The sequence below is a fragment of the Pseudopodoces humilis genome, chromosome 9, assembly GCF_049639895.1.
Source record: "Pseudopodoces humilis isolate 2021_Gansu_Grassland_sample_001 chromosome 9, ASM4963989v1, whole genome shotgun sequence".
In the NCBI taxonomy this organism is placed as follows: domain Eukaryota; kingdom Metazoa; phylum Chordata; class Aves; order Passeriformes; family Paridae; genus Pseudopodoces; species Pseudopodoces humilis.
Window position 1 is genome coordinate 266,321 of NC_142208.1, and position 15,094 is coordinate 281,414.

At 42.5% G+C, this 15,094-nt stretch overlaps 1 long non-coding RNA gene across 1 annotated transcript in view; it reads left to right on the top strand.

Annotated features, from left to right (window-relative positions):
- The first annotated feature begins 11,749 nt into the window (after nucleotides 1-11,749).
- LOC148183725 (uncharacterized) overlaps nucleotides 11,750-15,094 on the top strand; it is a 40,866-nt gene continuing 37,521 nt past the window's right edge. The window contains exon 1 of the long non-coding RNA XR_015773305.1: nucleotides 11,750-11,949. This is a non-coding gene — a long non-coding RNA (uncharacterized LOC148183725). The remainder of the gene's footprint in view (nucleotides 11,950-15,094) is intronic.

A 15,094-nucleotide genomic window follows, 5' to 3' on the forward strand; every position in this document is an offset into this window, starting at 1 on the left:
TATAAAATGCATTTAAGAATACCCTAGGCGATTCAGAACGGTTAAAGCAGTGCACTGGAATTGTCCCAGGGCACTGGATGGAAAACATATTTGTAGTTTACTCAGCCTCTTCTTTAATGTAAAGGCTAAACAGGTTTCTGATGAATAATGACATCTTCATGCATTTTAAATTGCAGCTGACTTTGTTAAGTGTCAGCAGGGCGCTATAAAACAATAGGAAAGCAGCAAAGTGGCGTGGACACGTGTGTGTGCTGAGCTGCACACACAGGATTAAAGAAAGCAGCAGTGGGAACAGGCCTAACATGGCAGATCAGAACTTCTTCATTAATGCCAGGAGAAGGGTGGAGGATGGGAATAGATATATAGCTTGGCTTGATTTTTTCCAGTGCATCGTATTCAGATTGTTAAAACCTGTGATTTTCTCAGTACCACTCAAAATAGTAGCACTTCTTTCCTCTGAAGGGATTTTTTGCCTCCTGCAATTCTTGATGGTTTTACTTGTCTTAGTGCCCATTTAGGGATGGATTTTCTGTGTTTGAGATGCACAGTGAAAGCACAGCTGCTAATTCCTTCTGGCAGATTGGCTGGAAATTGCCAGGTACTGAGCACTCCCAGTCTTAAAGGAAAGTTTTGGCTGGACTGTCTCAAGGGTGTGCTTGTTTTGTTTAAACTGGTTCAGTAATTTCTCATCATTTGAGAGTCTCTTGGCCTGTTACCTTCTCAAATGTAGATTCAAACTCATGCCTGTCTCATTAGTATTTTTTATTCACAAATACTAGGTAAATTGACTTTTCCAAGTCTTTTGCTAGGTAAATTGTCCAGTTCTAAGGTACAGTAAGAGTATTTAAAATTGGTGGTATTTTTAAAAAGTGGGAAAATCAAGATTTGCAGTGTTTTCTGTATTTTATTTCTATTAAAAGTATATGCATGAAGATACACATGCAAAGGTATAGAAATCTGTGTGTATTTTGGTATTTATGGAAGAAGGCATCCAGCTCTGGAGTGGGATCTGTAAGACTGTGTTTGAGTGCCACGGACTGCACGGGGCAGTCACCTGCAAAGGAGTTCCAGGGCAGCAGCACTGAGAGCAGAGGAATCTGGGGTTGAGTAATGGAGCCTGTCCATTGGGATGTTCACTTCAGACTCTGTCTGGAGAGCAGATAAAAACAGACTTGAGCATGGCAGAAGCAACCAGACAACAAGGACAGCTGTGTCAATGAGCAGAACTTGAAGAACAGCCCCTGGCAGGGTGTTACTGCCTTGGGTGGTGCCTGTGGCTGTAGGAAATGCTGCCCCGTGGTTACAAACGTGTGGTCCAAGTCAGCCAGGGCTGGAGGGAATTCTTGGTGTCTTTGAAATCAACAGCAGAACTTGTGCTGACTTTTACTCAGAGCAAGAGTCCTCCTCTCCCTTTTCCTAAGTACAGAGAAGTAATAACTACAAAGGCCAAGGTTTTCAAAGTTACCAGAAGGATTTAAAGTGCCCTGAAAAGAGAAATTGTGGGTGTTTGTTTCCCTTGGGCAGCTCTTGCAGCCTGAATTCTATGTTAATGTGAAACCCTGGTGAAAGATTAGGGACTCTCAGGGTGAGGACACAGCGCAGCAGTCGCTGTGTGTGGATTGCTGACCTGGCCATTCTGCAGGGCCAGCCCTCATCTGTCAGTGCACAGAGGTACAAACCCACTGCAAGAGATTTGCAGCTTGTCTGGAACTGGGATTTCACTTGCAAAAAGAGTTTTTAGGTTGCAGAATTAGCAGAAGGAAGAGTACACACACGTACCCCTGGGGCTGCTGACACTGAGCTGCCAAAGATCACAGCTGAGCGAGAGCACAAATGAACCAGCTAGAATGATAAAGTTCTTTTTTCAGACATGAAAGCTTTTTGAGCTTTCCAGCAGAAAACCAGGTAACATTCTCAGTTAATGAAGTGTCAGATGGGAGTGTGGCACAACCTAATTAAGCACTGGTCACATGAACATGCTGGTAGTAGCTGCTGAAAACAGTTTCCTTCCTCCTGCCTTTGTGCTAATCCAGGGCTTGGTGTTAGAGGGCAAAGCTTGGTCTTTGAAACAGCACGAGTTTTGTTTAGGAATGTGGTGGGTACATAGGATGGGACTGAGTTCACCTCTGAACTGTAAGAAGTGTCTCCATCTGCTTGAGATTATTGAATACCCTAATGCCACCTGTGTTCTTTCGAGCAGGTCTCAGTCTCACCAGCTCACAAAAAGATATCTCAACAGAAAGCAGCAAGGACATCCGTGTTTGTTCCCTCATTCCAGGGCTCATAAAAAATCTTCTTGTCTCTTACTACAAGAAATGCCAGCTCTTGAAGGTTTTGTGAAGCATCTGAATCAGCCTTTGTTCTGTGCTGTTCTCAGGGCTGAGATGTTGCTCGGTAAGTGTTTTTCACTCAGAGGAGTGGAAGATTCCCCACAGTGCCTCCACGAATGAGCCAAACAAATGTTTGTGCTTGTCTGTTTGGAACAGGTGCTATTCAGACTCCAAAACAGCTCCAAGTTTTCTTTTTTGAGCAGGAGGGAACATACCAGTATGGTCACTATCACTCTTGGTCCCAGACTTGAGCAGTGTTGTCCGAGCTGAGTCTGACTGGGCATCGTTTTTCTGCTGCCAAACTTCTAAGAGAATAAAATGAAGAGAGTCCTGGAGCCAGGAAAATGTATGAAAAAGCCATTTCTGTTCTGTTTGTGCCAGAGGCTCTGTGTGGCCTCTGAGTGTTGGGCCCAAGGTGTGCATTCAGAAAGAGCCTGTGACAATATGTGCTTATTGTTCTGTTCCACAGAATGCTGATGGGAAATGTAGTTTCACTTCCCTCAGCCTCTTCCTTCAGACCATGAAGTTAAACAATATGTGTTTAACATATTAAACATAAAGACATATGTTTAACATATATTAACATAAAGATATCCCGCCCATGTCTGTGTAAAAGGGGAGATATTTACTCTTTTTTACTTTCATTCATAGAGAAGAATTGAAAAATAACAATCCTATCTGAAGTACTGGAATTATATAGAATTGCTTTTATTTTTTGTATGCTTGAATTGTATTTTTTTATTTTTACATATTTACATATTATTTACATATTATTTACATATTATTGTTCTAACAATACGGCTTCCTTAATTAATCAAGAAATTGGAACTTACTAAGACAGACTAATTGAAGTAAAAATTCCTGCAGACATTAAACAACCCTAAACTAAAATATTTGTGTCAAAAGTCCCATTAGAGAAAATCCATAGGTCAAGTGAAAGTAGACATTAGTTAGGCATTCAAATATTGATTGTTCCGCATTTCCAAAATAAAAAATGTAACAGTCTGAATAAATAAATCTCCTGAAAGAGCCTAAATCCTAAAATAATTTCCTAAAAGATTTTGGTGGTAACTGCACATGAATTAAATGGAACTAGTTAGAATTACAGAAAGTGATAAAACTTTGAAATCTCAAGTGCTGCTGCTTCCAGGCCTTGTATTTGCTGACTTTAAATGTTGCCAGCCTGGCAGAGTGTGGTAGATCAGCTTTAATCTCTGGAGCAGCCCAGGGCTTGGATCTTTAGATCTGTAATACACAGAGAGAATAATTTCTGTGTATTTTGAAATTAGGTTTTAAAAAATACAATTAGCATGGATGCCAGCTACTGAACAAGGATGTTTTATCCCTCTGAAGAAGGAGGATTAAGGGTAAGTACAGAGAAGCACTGCCAATGCCTCCTTTCATTTTTTTGACTTGTTATTGTTTTTCTCTTTGTTTTTAGATATGGGTAACCTAAGACCTGCAATTAAGAGAGCAAAGAGGAAGCGAGAATAAATTAACGAGAGCAGAGGTCAAATTAACATATCCAGTGTCACTGAATGGAGCCACCTGAAATTCATAACAACACCCTGCTGCCAGAGGGAGAGAGTCATTTTGACAGCCAGTTTCTGGCTGATATTCTCAGTTTTGGGTACTTGCATATTTTATTTGGTTTATTGAGCTAATATTTTATTGTGAGGTGGGATCGCTCGGTGAAAGCTGTGAGCAGTGTGCAGGTGGGAGAACACAACAGATGTGGCAAAAGAGAAATGCTCTTGTTCAATTAACAAAGGCATCAAAGGTTTTAAAATATCAGGGCCAATCCCCACTTTGGCATAATACTAGTGCTACTGATAATTTTATCTTCTTTTAGTAGCAAAACGATGATGTGATCAACAGGAGATTTCTGTCATGCAGACTGTCCTAATAGTGAGGGGGGCCAATGGCTAGAACTTGTGCTGGAAGACTAACATCACACTTTGAGCTGTGATACTGGGTTTGTACATTTTTAATATGTCATTTATATGTTTTTATGTTAACTTGCCAAATTATAAGGTTTTGTCCTGTGGAGAACTGTACAATGCAGAATAGGAGGGCACATTCTCAGGAGAGGCACAAGAGCAACAATTTGGTTTGACAGCAGTTTTGTTTTCTAAAATACATCCAACACACTGCATGGCATTTTATTTTTCTGCCAGATTAATTATGCAGCTTCCATTTCACCCTGCCATCACTCATGTTATTTTATCCAGGGATGAGCCTCCAGCTGGGCTGGCTGTGCCCAGGCAAACCATGCCAGAGCGTCAGGCTGTACCCGTGTGTTCTGCCTGCTCCACACCGCAGTTCCAGCACTTGTGGGGTGTGTGGCACGGCTGTGCAGCTTGTGGCAGTCACACAGGGGTTAGAGCAGTGCTCTGCATGGCCTGGGGAAGAACATTTACATCCCAGAGCGTCACCAAAGTCGTGCTTCGTTCGGGATCCTGCAGGCGCTCTCGGCACGCAGCACGGCAGCCTCCCAAAGCTGAGGGAACAAGCTCCCTGCCAGCTCCCTCTTTGGAGGGCTGAAGGGTTTGTGCTTCTCTGATCTAGGAGCAGATTGTAGGTAAAATACTCTGATTACAGAATCCCAGATTGGGACTGGGTTGGAAGGGCCCCTAAAGCTCATCTCATTCCAAGCCCTGCCATAAGCAGGGTCACCTTCCCGAGCCCAGATTGCTCAGAGCCCCATCCATTTCTGTACCTTCATGGACACCTCCCTGTGATTCTCTGTGTGTGAGATAAGCACAGCTGATTGCATTTTTCTAATGTGCTTACACAGTTCTAGGGGGGTTTTATTCTTATTATTTGGTTCTCGTGAGGGTTTTTCCCTGCACAACTTCCTGTGCAATACTGCTTAACCTGTTGCTAGACTGTCAAAGAGACATTCTCAAGGGAAGGTGGCACAATTTTCTGAGGTCAGCTATATCCCAGCAGGAAAAAATTAATTATTAAATTGATTTGAAGATCCATTGGGAAGAAATTTCGATGTAAATTACTTCTGTAAGTATTACAAACTTCTACTGAGTGTACATTCCCATGATTTTCTTCAACAGCATTTACTCTGCTATGACAATAGAGAGAGATAATTTATTTAGACCTGCGTGTAGCGAGGTTTTGTTGATGGTTAAATTGTCTCAGCAATACTTCTTACACATCATTTAAAGCAGTCCAGGGTTCAGTCTCTTTCTGCCTGTTGGTTGGATCTTGGTAATGTTTATTATTGGATGCTTTGTCTTCTAATAGAGATTATAGCTCAGTGATGCTCCCTGTGAAACCCTCTCCCTGCATACTGAATCACAATTATCTGCACTGAAATACTACTTTTGTAGTTTGTTATGTTTTTGAAATTACAGGTGAGTAATCTAAAATTTCAATTTGAAAACTTGAAAAACAACTGACATGGTTTTCAAATTAACTTTTAAACTAGTGCTGTTTCTAGACGTTTACTTTGCATATATAGAAGAAATAATATTAAGAAAAAACAATATAGGGAGATATTCTTCTGTGGAAGAGAAACATCATGGATATAGAATTACTGGATAATTAAATCAGGAATTCATGTTACAAATATATCTGTGTTTTGGAGCAGGTTTCAGAAACACTGTGTTTCTTCATACACTATTCACTTTATCAATGTCAGAAGGATCCTATATGCACTGTTCCAGAGTACATCAACATGTGCTAACAATATTGTTTGGTTTATTAAATTTATTCATAGGGATAAGAAAATAGTGCAAATTAGAATATTCTGCTGAACAGAATCTTTTGGTGAGATTTCAGTTTCTCTGACTATTATTTTATTTTATTTTATTTTATTTTATTTTATTTTATTTTATTTTATTTTCAGGAACAAGGAGTTCCTTAATATCCTGCCTAGTGAGTTTGGACAGCAGCTACAGGAACAGCAGGCAGATGAGCAGGCCCAGTGCACCACAGTCTATAGGTAGCCACAGAGCAGAAAACGTTCTTTTCATTATTTCTGCTGTCTCCCTTCTCAGCTTTTTAGTCCCCCTAGTTAATGGGAGATAGATCCAAAACTCACAAGGGAAATAAAAAGGACAATGATAGAAACAACAGGCAATTCTTGATAATAATGGGGCTCTGGAGGTACAGCTTGTGTTTGATTTATTGTGGTGTCTTCTAGTAAACATGGAAAGAAAATACTGCTCTTGAAGGTTTTTTAATCTTTCTTAACTTAAAATCTGAATGAAAGGTAATGTAAAACAAAAAATTCTGCTGTCTGCAATGTTATCCCCATATTTTAACATCCTAGATGATGGAATGAGGAACCTGTTTACATCATTCTTCACTTGTGGTACCACTTCATCCTTTATAAATCTTTTCATATCTTTTCATTTTCATTTTCTAAAGAAACTGCTCCCTGTTTTTTTCTGTGAGAAGTGTTCCTCCATAATTCTTTTTTTTTATTACTTTTTTTTTTTCCTATAGCCGGTAAAATGCTCCTAGTTGTGCCATTCCCCCTCTGTGTCCCCCAGATCTCTTGTTCAGTAGAGGGGAGGACGCTGGGCAGAGCCAGGGCAGCTGCTGGGAGTGCCCACTCGCCATCCTCGTGCAGGTGGCTTCAGTGGGAAGTGCTGCTGTCCCCAGGGTCCTCCTGATGGATGTGGAGGCAAAGGTCCAGCTAGGAGAGATCACAAATAGGTTCAGAGCCAACAAGTAATTTACTGACTGGTTTTATTTGCCCCTGAGACGCTTTTTCACCATTTATTATTGTGTTGGTGTATAACACAGGACTTTTCCTACCTTCAGCTGAGTGTCTTGCCTTTATTCCTCATTACTGGCCAGTTAAAGGAACATCTGTCTTCTGGAGCATCAAGTGCTGAGGTGGAACACACCCAAAGCAGCAGTCAGTACATTTGAAGTGTTTTATATTTTAAAATTTCCACTGGAATATCATGTAGAAACAAAGTTCTGCTACCTCTAAACTATTTTCATCTGTCCTTGCATCTGAAATCAATGTCTACATGTACTGGCTCTCTACTGAACCACTCCACTAGTTTCCTAATTTTTTTTGGGATATATTGTGCTGCCTACTTCATTGTTTTTTGACCTGTGACTCTTCTAAAATAAATAAGGGATTAGTTTTATAAGATGCTGAGTGCCCCTGTGCACTGTCTCCAAATGGTACCATGGCACAATGACACATGCCTGGATCAGTAATTTAACCTGTACCTGGGGGTTTTCCTGGGCTTCTTTCCAAACTGGCACGTTCCTGTGGGGGCAGCCAGACCAGAGCCACTCTGTGGATGTATGTTTATGTGGTATGGAGCTGGTGTGCTCAGAGTATAGTGGTTAGACACAGCATTACCACTATTGAAAAGCCAGTGACCTTTGCAACCAGTATTTCCAGAGTTGGTTACTATTATCTGTAACTGTTCAGAGTAATTCAACAAGATGTGAATGAGCATAGTTTGGGCACTCAAACTGCATTAACAATACCCTGCAGTGACTCCATGCACTGGCCATATGGCTGTAATTAAGGCATCTCACTATTTGTGTTTGCACACTAGAGAAAAACAGATCTGTCTTGGATGATAATTTAATCCTCCTCTCCACTGTGCCACTTTGTTCTGTAATTAAAGATATATATATATCCTAATTGTGCATTTCCACTTTTACTATCTATGGATTTCTTTGCAGTCCAAGCTCAAATCCAGCATCTAACATTTGAGTTGGGTATAATTATCAGGTTAGGTGAGGCACTTTATGGCACACTGGCAGCACGATTCCAAACCAGACCGCTGTCATCAGCCAGCTTCTGCAGGAAACTCCCAGGATCTGGCTTAGTTAAGGTCAGGTAAGAAAATTTCAGTGAAAACTAAGCAAGCTTTAAGCCATAATATTACTAAATAATGGCAGGGATTTTTCTTTTGCATTTTTTTGGTCAGATTCATCAGTGTACTCTGACTGTATTCTGTATCAAAAGCAATTGTCATTTTTCCATCTTCTCATGTTTCCCTGTTCTTTCATCCTCTGTGTTTGCCTCACACTAATGCCACTGATATTCTGCTTGTCTTCCCCACAGCTCATTCCTCTCATCCGCAGCTCTTCCGTTTTCACTGCCAGTCTCATTTTCCCAGCCCTGCTTTTTGTGGCCCATCTTCACTACTGAGCTGTAAAGGAACTTCTGGAAAGAAATATTTGGGACTAATGTATTTATTTTTTTCCTTGGATTGCAGTGTATTCTGTTTGCAGGGGTCAGTAGAGGTTGCTACACACGACTCTGACATGAAGGTGCTTCTTTAGTAAATGTGCTAATTGTTAGTGCAGCCTTGAAAATGATCTTTCAAGGAAACAGTATCCCCTGAAAGTTCTGGGGAAACCTACAAAAGAAAAAACAAATGGTAATATGCAGTAAATATTCAAATTGAACTTTTTCTAGGACTGAAATGTGAAGCCATATGCTAAAACCACAGTGGACCCCTGTTGAAGCTAGTCACTAAACCTTCTTTGCCACAGCATGGACTTTTTCTCAAGTGGTTTTCACTAGGGTAAGTTCTGAGTCCAGCTGGTCAGAGAGGAAGGTTGGGGCTCCGTGTCCCAGGCCAGGGAGGTGCTGATGGAGTAATGCTCTGCCTGCAGGTGCAGAAGTTACCCAGGGACATTTGCAGGGGGTTTGCAGTGCTCTTCTGCATTTGAACGTGAGCTGAGTCCAGACTTGAACTCCAGCCCTGAGTCTGCCTCATGCTTGAGGCTTTGCTAGATCAAACTTCTGTTTTCATAAAGCATCTCTTCTTGGCAGTGGTTTTTGCAGAAGCAAGCTGTGTTCTCACTTGAGCCACAGCCTCATATATTCAATTAAAGTTTGCCTTCCTTGTCACATTTTTCCTCGCTCTTGTTCAAATTGTGGCTTTCTTCATTTTGCACCTGGCAGAGGAACTTCTGAGTCAAAGTGCTGGTGTAGTATTCTTAGAACTAAAGCTATATTAGAGAAATTTAGTCTAATTAGTCTAATTTGTCTTCACTTTAAGCAGGTAAATGTATGACTGTGGTTTCCAGTTTTTTCATTGCAAAATGTCCCCAAATGTTGAAATACCACTATGAAAGTAGTTTTCACAGCATTGATACTGCTGCTACTGGTAGTGAATTATTACCAGTAAGAAAATCAATACTGGCATATGATTTTCTAGATTGCAGGTGTCTGGCTTATCCACTGCTTAAATAAAGACATAGGTCTAAACTAAAGTCCATAATAGCAAGAAATGTCAGCTGATACATTTCAGGACCACAAAAGAAAATTAGATTCCTTTGGAACGTGAGGACAACCTGCCACATCTCTAACTACTTATGAGGATCCTGGGGTTTTCCTTCCTTTTCTCCCAATCCCCAAAACGTTGCTGTGAGTAAGGAAATGCCTTTTTCATGTCTAAATGTTATGTAACCCTTTACCTCCTGTTGCACTTGCAAAAAAAAAAACCCCAGACCCAAACACTAACTGATAAGTGAGGGTCCCTGAGTCAGGGAATCAGTAAGGCAGGTAGAGGTGAAAGTCTTTGGTCTGGGGTCACAATTCAGTTCCAGTTGTTTGTGCTACAAGGGACAGCAGATATTTGGAGGAAGGACCCAGTACTCATTGTTTCTTGCTCTCCTGGTACTATCTCTGCAGAAGGACTTGGCTCCTTCCCCTGGATCTCTGCCCCTCCTTTTAAAGGCTGAGGTGGGTGAGCAGGGTGGGGGTTTATCCAAACAACTTCAGTTTTAGTCCTCTTTAGGACTTTATATAAATGAGGCTCTGTTTTGAGCAGGAGAGGTGACAGGGGACAGAGCTGTCAAATAGCAGGGCCTGGAGCTGGCAGGGCAGGCTGGGGGAGGAAGGGGGCTGGAGGAGAGGGAACAGACTGCACTGAAACTGAAGCCAGCCCCAAGCTGAGATGAGCAGTGGGGAGGCCACCAGCAGCACCTGGTAAGGCAGGGACCGTCTCCAGGTGTCTGGGGTCTGGAATGTTCCATAGCACTGGGACTCGGGCACCTTTCTGTCTGCCTGCTCTTTCTGATGCAGAAATACTGCAATGGAGATGGGCACCGGAGTGCCACACAGCATCAGGGGTAGGAACTCCTCTTTCTGTAGCCCAAAAAGAACAAAAAGGGCTTTGTGAAGGGGGAACAGTCTATTCGGTGTCATCGTCTTCATGACAGAAGTAATCCAGAATGAAACAGAAATTATCAAAGGTTTTAAAGGTGGTTATGAGTCCAGGGTGGTGATGCATCCTGCTCAAAAGTGTAAATAATGCTGGTAACAAGGTTTTTGTTACTACAACAGTTAGTAACGCTTTCCTCTTAACATGCTGGGAAAAGAGGAGAACACTGCAATGCAGTCTTGAGACTGATTTTTTTCCCTTTAGATTATTCCACATGAAAAGAATTCTTTTTTTGTAAAATTATGATGATAAGAATATTAATGAGAGGTTGATTAAGCTATGGCACATGAAAGCTCCTAATTGCATATGTTGCCTCAGCCAGAAACTGAAAACCTAAGAACCTTTACTCAGCAAAAAATTGTTATCATTCAACCAACTGTAACCAGGAAAACCTTACCAAGGAAGGAAAATAGATTACTTCTCACTTTAAAGGATTCAAAATGTATCAAGCAAAGTAGAAAAGATAAATACACTGTAGCAGAAATCCAGTTACTTCCTAAGGAAGTGGTGCAATTGGGCACCTTTTGCAAATAAATGTTAATGGTGCTGTCTATATGTACCGTTAAGTGGTCTGCAGACTATGAAAAACGTTGAATTCCTAATTCAATTTATTATAATTTTGTTGACTGTGAGCTAAATTTGATCTCCATAAGGCTCCTGGTGACAGACTTCCTTGCTATCCAATGTCTCTTGAACAGCTGTGGAAACGCATACTATAATATATTTGCAGAGTGCAGATACAAAGTTTGCAATCACAACTGTTTCACCTGGGGAACTGAAACAAGTTAGAAAAACAACCCCTAGAAATGGTCGGGAGAATAGCGCTGAATTACGAATTAGTTTTTGAATACATTAAAAACTAGAGCAAGATGTGGAATTGTCACAGAAAATGAATGGCTGCAGCCAGCCATATAGAAAAGGCTACTCCAGCCTTTGGGAGTCGCCTTTGGCACTATCAGTCATGGGATTCTGCTGGCACAGCTCCAGCCGAGGAGATGATACTGCCTGGGAAGAAAACATCAAAGAAAACCTGGGAGCTTCTGCTTGGGCCCTGAGCAAGGTTAATTCCCCTGAGGAACAGCTCCTGGGCTGGAACCGGCCCCAATTCCCCCTGAGCGAGGTTAATTGCCCTGAGGAGCTGTCCCTGGGCTGGAACCGGCCCAATTCCCCCTGAGTGAGGTTAATTGCCCTGAGGAGCTGCCCCAGTTACCCTGAGCGAGGTTAATTGCCCTGAGGAGCTGCCCCAATTACCCTGAGCGAGGTTAATTGCCCTGAGGAGCTGCCCCAATTACCCTGAGCGAGGTTAATTGCCCTGAGGAGCCGCCCTGGGCCCGTCTCCCCTGCCCCATTTCCGTGTGGGCAGCGTTCTGTGCCCTCACGTTTGCCCCAGCGCGGCCCGGCCTGGCTGCTGCCTGAGCCCCGTGTGCTCTCCGGGATAAAAGGTAAGGGAAAGCTGATTACGAGTGTTCGCTTTTTTTGTCAGGGAATCTCTTGGCTGTGTTTAAGGGAGCTGTGTGTATCTGGAGATCGCTGGGCTTTGTAAGTCTCACAGGGTTTTGCTGCTCGGCTCCAGCCCAGCTCTGTAGGGCCCTTCTGGTGCGTTGCACCCTCTGGGTGGGGTTGTTTGGGTTTTTCTCACTTTTCGTGGTGCCCGTGGCCACGTTCACCATCCCTCTTGTGCCTCAGTAGGCACAGAGCTGCCTCTGAGGTGCCTCGCAGCCCTCGGCAGGGCTGGGAGCCGAGCTCTGCTCCTGGGGTGCCGCTGCCCTCAGGGCTGGGCCGAGGCTGCAGGGTCCTGCGGGGTCCCTGGAGCTGCTCTGGGGAGGGAGGGTTTGGGGTGACCCCCCATCTGTGCTTCCCTCAGTGTTCTGGGGAGGGTTTGGGGTGACCCCCCATCTGTGCTTCCCTCAGTGTTCTGGGGAGGGTTTGGGGTGCCCCGTGTGACCCCATATCTGCATTTCCCTCAGTGTTCTGGGGAGGGTTTGGGGTGCCCCGTGTGACCCCACATCTGCATTTCCCTCAGTGCTGCAGGCTCCTGGCTTCCCTGCAAAGCCTCTTTTTTGTGACTTTGACTTTTACCTGCTGCTTTGTCCGCCGGCTTCCTGCCCCCCATCCCCCCCTTGAAACTAGTTAAAGAATATTGAACTACTTTTTGTTCTCTGACTGAGATTTAGCATCTGTTTGAGCTGGTTATTTCTATGGCAACTTGTCAGTGAAATTATGCCATGAGCGTGCTCAGGTTTCTCAAATGCTATTGTCCAAATCAGTTCTTTATTTATGATGGGAAACGTAGTCCTTGTTTATTTATAAACTATTCTACTGTAAATAAGATGAAATAAATTTGGTTGTTTTTATGGCTTTGTGCAGTGAATAAATATTAAAGGAATAGTAGCAGCAGGGTGGAGAAAAGGCAAGGTCTGAATAGAGAGATTAATTAAAATCTTGTGGGAACCTCTGATTTCTCTGACATTTTAAGTTACGTTGAGCTGCAATGTAATTTAATTTTCAAGGCACTTAAGTGGTCTGTCCTTGAGTATTGACTGGTTACCTTTTGCCCCATATACAGAATTGGAATAACTATTTACCTTATTGCTGTAAAAGTGAGTACTGCTGTGTAGCTTCTGCTTTTCAAAAATGCTTTTAATCAGTGAGCAAGCCAACATCATTTACTGTAAATTAATGGAAAAAACCTCTAATGGCTGCAGTAGGTTAATAGAAATGTAGTTAAAACTTGCACCAAAATCACCTGTCTTGCACAAACTCTTAGAGCACATCAGAAAGATGTTAAAGAGTCCCAGTTTAACTCGTAATTTTTCAATTTTACATATGCTTGTGTCCATAAGGGAGCAACCCAGCTCTGTACAAACACAAGCGTAGAGCAGGAGCTTTTGAGGAAATGCATGATTTCAGCATGGCTAATTTGTCATCTTTACTACTGAAATTTGCAACGCATATCCTTATGTAGAAAGTAATGGCAGTTCTTTCACTTCCAGGACATATCTGTCACAATTAATAATTGTCTTGGGGAGTTTTCTGTTTCTGGACTAGAAAATGGTTGTAAAAGCAAGCTCGTTTTCACACTTCTCGTCATAGGGATCAGGTGCTGAAGCATTACAACAGTGACCTGATCTCGTTATTTGTGGGTCAGCTGTGTGTGTTTTCAGTCCCAATTGGACTCGCCTGTGCTTTCAAAGTTAATCACCATATCTTAAAATTGTTTTACAGCTGGTGCTGTTGCTCAATAAATATAGTCACCTTATGGTTTTTCATAAAATACTAGGTTAATTCAATCTATGATCTAACCTCTCAAATGTTTTAAATTGTTACTGCGCAACATCATAGGAAATTTCCTGTTTATTTGGAGCTAATTAGGTACTTGAATTTATTTGCAAGTGTGACTTTTGGGATATTCAGAACAGTTTTGTATACTGGAGAAATGAAAATGCCAGAAAATCACTTAGTATTTTGAACATATTCATCTTAATGGCTGATTCCCAACCTATAAAAATGTAGAAGGAAATTGTTTTAAGCCTTGAAAAAGCCATGCAGTATCTAGCTGTGGAAATAATTTCAGGAGCTTTCAACATTGATCATTTTAGTATACACAACAGCTTGAGCTGATGCAAAGTATGTTTAGTGTCATGAGACTACTATGCTTGCAAAATTGAGGAATTTTTTGTCCTTCTTGGAAGAAAAATAGATCCAATGCATACATTTTCTCCTAAGCTGTGTTTTTTTCACAAGATTCAATGGCAAAAAATATTCCTGAAGGTGCTCATAGAAGAATAGCTGAGATAATTTGTACTGTAACGTTCCATGAGAACTGGAACACCTTAATTTTGGTGTCATTTTCTTTTTGGGGGAAACAGTGGCTGTGTGTTGTGGTTTTAGAAGGACTGTTTGTACCATTACTCCATCGGGCACCTCATGTATCCTCACCTTTGCTTCATGGGCTGAACGTTGGAGTGCAGTGCTCATAGGGAAAACACCCTGGAAAGTTGCTCTAAGCTGTGTCTAGCTTTCAGATGAATTCCTTCATTGACCTAGGGCAGAACAAGTGGCAGTGGTTGCCTGGGAGTCGTGGCTCGTGCAGCTGCAGCTCCTGCTGCTCCAGTGCAGTCAGGCTGAGGGATCTTGGTGCACAGGGGAGGGTGGGAGTACCTGCTGCCAGGTGAGTGGTTCCCGTGAGAGGAGATGGCCTTTTGCTGTGCTTGGTGCTGACTGGAGCTTGTACACTGAGAAAAGCAGAGCTAACGCTGTGCTGTGCGAACTTGGGAGGAAGAGAAACATGGTAGGAACATGAGTGCAGGGGCACTCTAGTCTTGGAAGGAAGTTTGGGGTTTTTCACATAGGTGTGCACCAGGAGAGAGGAGGGATGAGTGAGAAGCTGCAGGTCAGGAGTGGGGCACTTGGTGAGGTGCAGCAGGGCTGGGCCTCTGCCCTGGAGGGGTATGGGTATGGCCAGTGGCCATTGTCACAGCTGCTCTGGCACCACCTTTTGAGAGCCTTAGGTTGTAATTTGGTTTCCAGAACTGCAGTGGCTTGTGCCACACTTGGGCACTTCTCACAAGTTTAGTTTGAAAGTGA